The following is a 7,594-nucleotide window of genomic DNA, read 5'->3' as shown; positions in this document are numbered from 1 at the left end:
ATGTGAATCCACTTTACTTTTCACTGTGCCTTTTTTTATCTTTTATAGCAAGGTATTAACCTGTATTGAGTCAGGGGGGAAAGAATTGCCTTGTATTGCAGCAGAGGGAAGTCGTATGTACTTACAGATTAATCTTTATAAGGGAAAAAAAATAGATTGGGAGTAGCAGCAAAGTGAAGTGGGAGGGAATGTGTGTTTTTATTTATAACTTGTAAATTATGTATCACATTATTAAGTATATTTGTGTGGGGGTACAGAAGTGGGACTACCACATGTGTGTTCTACACATCCATGTCTTAGTTTTGTTCATCTAAGTATGTAGATAATTAAAACTTAATTTTAACTTGTGACAATACTTACTCTAAATGTAAAACCTTGGCCTTCCTTCCATCATACACCTATTGAATTCTTCACTGTCTTAGTCATAAATCATAAACATTGATTTTGATGATTGTGGCCCAGATATTTCTATAAAGTAGGTATGAGCTAATTATTTATAAAATAATGAAAACACATGAATATTTACAGAGATTCAGTGTTTGGTTTAAGTTAATGAGAAATAATTTAAAGCTTCTTATGGGCAGGTATAAACAAATAGGCCATAACTGATAGAGTAACTGTTGATGGTTCAGTCTCAGAAGTGACTTTTTAAGTGAGAGTGCAATGAAGGGTGGCTTTGTGTTCTTGTGGAAAGAAACTAGGAGGGGGTCACTGAGGATAACTCAAGTACCCCCAGTCTAAAGAATGGGACTGATAGTAGCTACCACGAGTAAGAAGCAAAGAAAGTCGGTACAGCTTTAAAAAGAAAGGAGCTGATAACAAAGGTTACTGGGCACAAGAAGGCAGAGAAGAAAGCACTCTTGATTGCCAGTAACACGTTAAAACCTTAATTCTCTATTGCTACAGGAAATGGACCTTTTCACAGACTCACCTTTTCACAGACTCTTAGTGAAACTGACGTGTTCTTCAAGTCTTTGAAAGCCAATTTAAACCTGCAGCTACACTAGGCCTTTCCCTTTGGAGAGGCAGATCTGTCACGGAATCTGACACAGTATCAGGCAGAAATATGGTTTTTTAGAGGATGCAGGTGAATTTCTTCACTGGTAGCCACCTTCCGTAGTCGTCTGTCGTAGCAGGAAAAAGGGTATTTAATGGTCTGGGTTTGACATTTCTGCATATTCACTTTTCAAGCAGCTCTTAACTACCAATGGCAAAACTCCTTGCGTAAATGGGACAGCTCAGACATTCTACAACTCTTTCTCCTATGCTAAACCAAAACTCATCCTAAAAATGTTACCATGGTACTCTGTAAAACAATCTGACATTTGAGCTGCAGCTTTTCCAGGGGCAGGAACAAAGTTTAGCTCAACTAAAGCCAAGCTGACCTCCATACCATGGTTACTTGTGTATCTACTAGGCAACTAGGAAGGCAACACACAGAATTCTGTAAATAATTTCATAAAATCTAGTTTGGATTTAATATCCAGACAGATTAGGCCAGCTGGGTTAAACTGGTGTGTTCCTTTCCGCCTCTTGAATGAAGATGCTGCATCATGGCTGAACGTGAGGACTACCTGCAATCAGTCTTCTTTTGGGTGATCTCCTTCACACAGGATAATGACAATTTGGTCATTCTGTGAGTTTTTAGATTAAATCTAAAATGCACAGAATGCCTATCCATTTCCTCCCCCTAGGAGGCTTAAATAAATCTGGCAGAGCAAATTCAGGCATAGAGGTCCCTTCCTCTTTTACAGAGAACATCCGGCACTCTCTGACAGGGTAGGAAATGGGTGGTTTCACAAGCTGACCCAAACTGCTCTGTAGCTCATTAAAGCTGATATACCACGTCCACTCTTATTTGCAAGTAATTTCCAATCTATTTATGTTTATAAGGCCTTAATAAAAAACCTGAGCTATGCTTACATGAAAATCCCAAATAATGCCCAGATCAAGATCCTTTTTTTCTTGAGGTTTTTCTCTTTTAAAATAATCCAGAAACCCTCATTTCCTGTAGTAAATTACACAGTAGTTAAATATATGAAATTGAGAGCAATTTAGGATATCTCACAGATGCTCTGCTCCAAAGACTGCAACTAATCCTGTGTAACCGACTTCCAAATTTGTTCCAGACTCCCACAAGAAGGTGCACACCCACTTTTGCTTCTCATGCTCCTAGGGCCAGGGGGAGGCTGGGGACCTTTTCTGTACTCTTCCTACTGGATTCACAACATGTTTTTGGTTTTCTAGTACACTGATCACAAAACAGAGCAACCAAGACATCAAAACACAAGTAACAAACTACTGGCAACATCTCAGCTTCCCTCCTGCCACCCAGCTGACCCTCAGTGACAGAAATTTGACTGTTGCAAAGCACGGTCTTGTTCAGAGTATGTGCTGCAATGTTATGAATTAAAAGCTATCCCAACTTCCGTAACACAGCTAGATGCCAGGCAAAATAAATAAATAAACCAAAAATCACAACCTCGCAGTCTGGTTTTGGTCTAAGAAGTGTTCTAGCTCCAATCTAATTTTTCCCATAACCATGAGCAGCCCAGTGCCCTGTGATGAACACCCTGTGATAAGACACTGGCCAGAAGAAAGTAAGAGTGTTATCAGGATGTTCATCTGCAATAGGAATGATAAAAGGAAATGAAACTTGAAAGGCACAGGGGAAACTGTGGTTTGTTTAAGCTGGTTTTGAATGTTAAGGGGCAAGAGTTTAAAAATTTTTAGTGGTTTCTTGGCTTTGTACCCATCACAGAGGTAAAATACTATCTGCCTTTGCTGAGCACTTCTTAAGCCACAGGACTTCCACAGGGTTTTATGGAGTAGGGAAGGAGAGAGTGGCAGAAGCCACTGGTTCATGGTTCTCCCAGTTTCTAGTTGACTGAGCAGAGACAATCACACATACTTCCATTGCTTTCCTGATTTACTATAGGAGGAAGGCACAGCTGCTACAAGAATGTCCTGTAACAGGAGATGTAATATGACAGAGATTCTTCCTAAATCTTTTGAAATACAGAGTTTACAAAAAACTTGCAAAAGCATATTGAAAAGAAAAACCTCCCAAAACCTGGCCACGTGCTCTCTGCTAGCTACAGCACATAGTAGCAAAACTTGGGACAATTCCCCTCTCCACCCCATTAGTATCACCTTTATGTTTTCCAGCAAGTGCAAAGGGAGAGCACAGTCTCAGAGATGAAGAACTATGAGGGAAGGGCAGGGTGTGGGAAACAGAAGTGTTTAACAGAATGGTTTTTTGGGTTCTTACTTCGTGCTGCAGAATTTGTCCGTCCTTGATGGCTAGATTAGCAGGAACTGAATTTGAAACAAACCTGTTTAAGGTTTGCTAAAAAGTTAATCCTTACTGAAATGGTTCTGAGGTAACAATTTTAGAGCAATTATGTCAGTTCTTGGGCTATCCAATTTCAGCACTGCTAGACAATAATTTAATCATTGGTAGAATCATCCAAGAAAATACAGCAGTGGAAAGGTGCTTCTCTTCACTGAAATTCATCCTTTTGGTTATGAACAATCCAGCTCACAATTGTTAAAACTTGGTGTTAGCCATGTATTTTATAAAATAATGTTTTCTTTTGACATCCAACTCATTTACAAACACAATCAGCAAAAGCAGCAGCAGAAAATTCTTTCTGTGTGCTTTTCCAGTAAAAAGTAAATGTGAAGATTCACACCATTACCACACTTGGATTTTTTAGCAGGGTATGTTGTGATATGCAGTGGGTAATGGTTTTAAACTGAAGGGGAGAGCAGGTTTAGATGGGATATTAAGAACAAAGACTTTTACAATGAGGGTGGTGAAACACTGAACAGGTTGCCCAGAGATGTGGAGGGTGCCCTATGCCTGGAAAATTCAAGGTGATGTGAAATGGGGCTCTGAGCAACCTGATCTAGTCAAAGGTATCTCTGCTCATTGCAGGGAGGTTGGAACTAGATGATCTTTAAAGGTCCCTTCCAGCCAATTCCTGCAGATCCCAGTCTATGCCCTCTCACTTTGATAACCTGATGACTGCTGCTTAGTTGAGTGTTTCAGCTGATTCTACAACCCTACAACTGTGATTTAATTTAGATCCCATTTCCTGGAATTGTTAATTGGAGCTGCACAGCAGAACAGCACAAAAGCCTTACTAAACTGAAATGACATTCACTGCTGTCCACTTACACACCAAGCAGGTCACACTACTGAAGGAATTTAGATCGGTTTGATACTGTTTGTCCTTGACAAAAGTGTTTTGTTCTATTACTGCAGAATAGGGAGGAGATTTCCAAGAAATTCTCTCCACTAATTTTGTGTACTTACTTGTACCTTCTTTTATTCCTTTTACAACGGCAGACCTTGATTTAAAAAACCAGCATTCTGTACTTGTATCACAAAAGAACTGTAAAGTCACACATTTTTAAAAGATCAGGACTAATGGAACAATATGGTCAGAAGCTGGCTTTTTTTTTGTTGCTCAGATGCTTTAAAAAAAAAAAAGTTCTAAAATTTTCTGCACTCATCACTTTAAATGTCAAAAAGAAATAGAACAACATTCAGCAGTGCTGTGAGGCAGCAAAAATATCCCTTCAATACAAATTGTAGCAACTTAGAAACTGTTTTGTTATCTTCTTTTAGGTAAGTTGTTACAAACTCCATGGAATTTCTGTAAGTAGTTTAATTTCTTTTTTTTTAAACTATGCAAGTATTTTACGGATTTTTAAATTAACATTCATATCAATAGGTAAAGAATTCCTTATTTCATATCTGTGAATTAGTTATACTACTTTTATCTAAAATACCAGGTAAAAAATACATTTGCAATAGGTACTTTAGTGGCTGGAAAACATGAAACTCTACACATCACTAAATGTTAATTAGGGTGAACCCATTTCATATCCCTCATTATCATGAGGGATACAAACTGGAGATATCATTATTTGTGTACACATTCAGGGAAAACAAGATAAGTGATTATTCAAAGTTCAGGTTGAAGTTCTCAATCTGCATAAGCATTTCCTGTGGATTAGAATACGTGGTGCACAAGAAAAGTTGTTTGAAATTGAAAGTACTGACGTGGTTCTTGCAGTTCTAGGGTCTTAACTAAATTGGAAGAGAAAGCCCAGTATCAATAAAAAAAAAGCCAGGCAAAACCCTCCCTTCCTGCTGTATCCTACTTCATCAATAACTAAAACCAACCATCAGACAGAGAATGCAGAGTATTTACTGAAGAAATCATATTAATAATGGGGTTAATGAATTGTATACTTAGATGTCTACAAGCATCTTCAGGGTGCAACAGACTAACACATTCAATAGGAGACTCCAGGCTTCTACTGGAACATACTGGTTTTCACCTCCCAAATACCCTTCCATAACTTTAATGACAAAAAATTGACAACAATTAATAAAAACCTGTTGAGTGCTCCAATTAAAAAGTACATAAACTCATAATTACATACTGATATTTAATTCCAGAGTGCTAACATGTCTTTGCATGCATTGCTCTCCCCTGTTTGGCCCGGGTGGGTGCTTATGACATGAACTACTCAATTGAACTTGATGTAATTATTAAAACATTATTTTACCTGCTCAGAGCAATTTCACCTTCACTTGTCTTCTTCCAGGCATAGAACATTCATTCTTTGTTGATATTTTGAGTTAGCTAAAGTAAAGAAAGTTTTGTTCAAATATCAGAAATTCATTTCAGAATAAGCGCATGGAATATGAAATAAAGCAGGATACCTAATTTATTTGGCCAACAAAGTTCACCTCTGTTATGCTACACTGATGTTCAGATTGCCTCAAATTAAGCAAAAGGTCCACAAGAGCCCTGCAAAGAAAAGAAAACCAATTAGAGATACAGTGCTTGTGAAAATGCTTCTCAGAAATTATCAACTCGCCTTTTCCCTTTGATCTTTTACTAGAAAATTTTAACCTGCTACAAACGTGTAATTTAGTTTTTAGCTTAGTTTACTAAGTCTAGTAAACTTTAGTTTAGTCTTAGTTTTAGTTTAGTAAACTTAGTTTAGACCTCAGGTGTTGGGTCTGCATGAACAAGATAGGAATTTTAGGTAGGGACAAAGGTTTTGGGCTTGCTTTTTCCCCCCAAAGGTTTTACATTTTGCATTCTAGACCTATTCCACCTACTTATGGCTAAAATGTATTGATACTGATTGGTATTGATATTACATATATATGTAATATCAATACAGAGTGCATTTTAATGTTTGCTCACTTGCAAATCAAGGAAAAATAATCTTCCAAAAAAATCTTGCAAATGGGAACATTTTTCTTGATTTCTACACAATTATGCAACATGTATAATTGTCTGTAAGTACCCAGGAAAGTTTCTAGATGCAGGAAACCTTTTAATGATGATCATAGTTTAGTTTTTCATCATAAATTCTAACCCATTTGAAAACTTTCTATATCCTTGTTCAGATCAGAGATCTATTACATTACCTTCATGGAAGTGTTCACATGCAGGTGGAACAAGGGAGAGGCACTTCAACACAGCAGAGTTGTTACAGGATATTTACTGTAAATTCAGTGTTAGAAACACAAAAGCTGGCTTCATGATGCAGCCTGAAAGTACCGAGTACATCACTTCCATGCAGAGTTTTGTGGATTCTGACAGACTCTGGCTTTCTAATTGTTGGTCTCAAATGTGCTCTTAGTCAAACAGATGTTGTATTGGCAGTAACTATAATGAATATAATCCATGAGTGTTGCAGGTCTGATCAGTGTAAGCTTAGAACACCTTATTTTCTGAAATGAGGCGCAGGTTTCTTGTCCTTGGTATTCGTGTGATCTATTTGATTATTTACCTGTGATTCTACACAAGCACAGTGGCAGAGAGTAGGTGTGTTTATAACTGTGCCAAGCAGGACCTGAATCCTGTTGTACATTGCACCCCCATTAGGAAAATGGGCACCACCCAACAGTGACACCTTGGAAGGGAATGTTCAGGAACACTGATGTAATTCTCACAATCTAATTATAATAGATAAAATTAATAAGTGACTGTATTTCAGAAGAAATTATCCCAAGCTGCTGCTTTGTTGTATGGACTAAATAGAAATTGTCTTAAGAGACTCATCAGACTTTGTTGTACTTAATACCAGACACCTCTAAAATGTGTGTAAATTACTAAAGATGCTAATTCAAAACATTTTGTGAACATAGAAGTTAGGAACTTTCTAAGTGATCTGAGACAATGGTTTAACTTTTTCCAAAAGTTAACCAAAACCACTCAGGAGTTCCATTCCCTAGAGGTAATGTTGATTTATTCTCATTACTCACAGAGAGCAGTGGTTTATCTCCCATTGCTGGAAGAGGTATGCTGGCATCTACTGATCAAGGAATCCCTGTTTCTGCTATTTCATCCATCAACAGGTTATCAAGGGCTGCATTTTTGCTTTAGGAAAGCAAACACATCACACTTTTCCATAGAAAAGGGGTCATATGAAGCAATTAATGGAAAAATGCATTGGAGATTAGATCCACAAAGCTCAAAACAAACATCTTTTGAGTTGAATGTGAAGTCAATAGAATGCTTTTTTGTAGGACTGTTATATTAATAGGGCTCCCATG

This window comes from Corvus hawaiiensis, chromosome 1 (genome assembly GCF_020740725.1).
Source record: "Corvus hawaiiensis isolate bCorHaw1 chromosome 1, bCorHaw1.pri.cur, whole genome shotgun sequence".
NCBI lineage: Eukaryota > Metazoa > Chordata > Aves > Passeriformes > Corvidae > Corvus > Corvus hawaiiensis.
The sequence above is the reverse complement of the archived record's forward strand: the minus strand, read 5'-3'. Positions refer to the sequence as shown.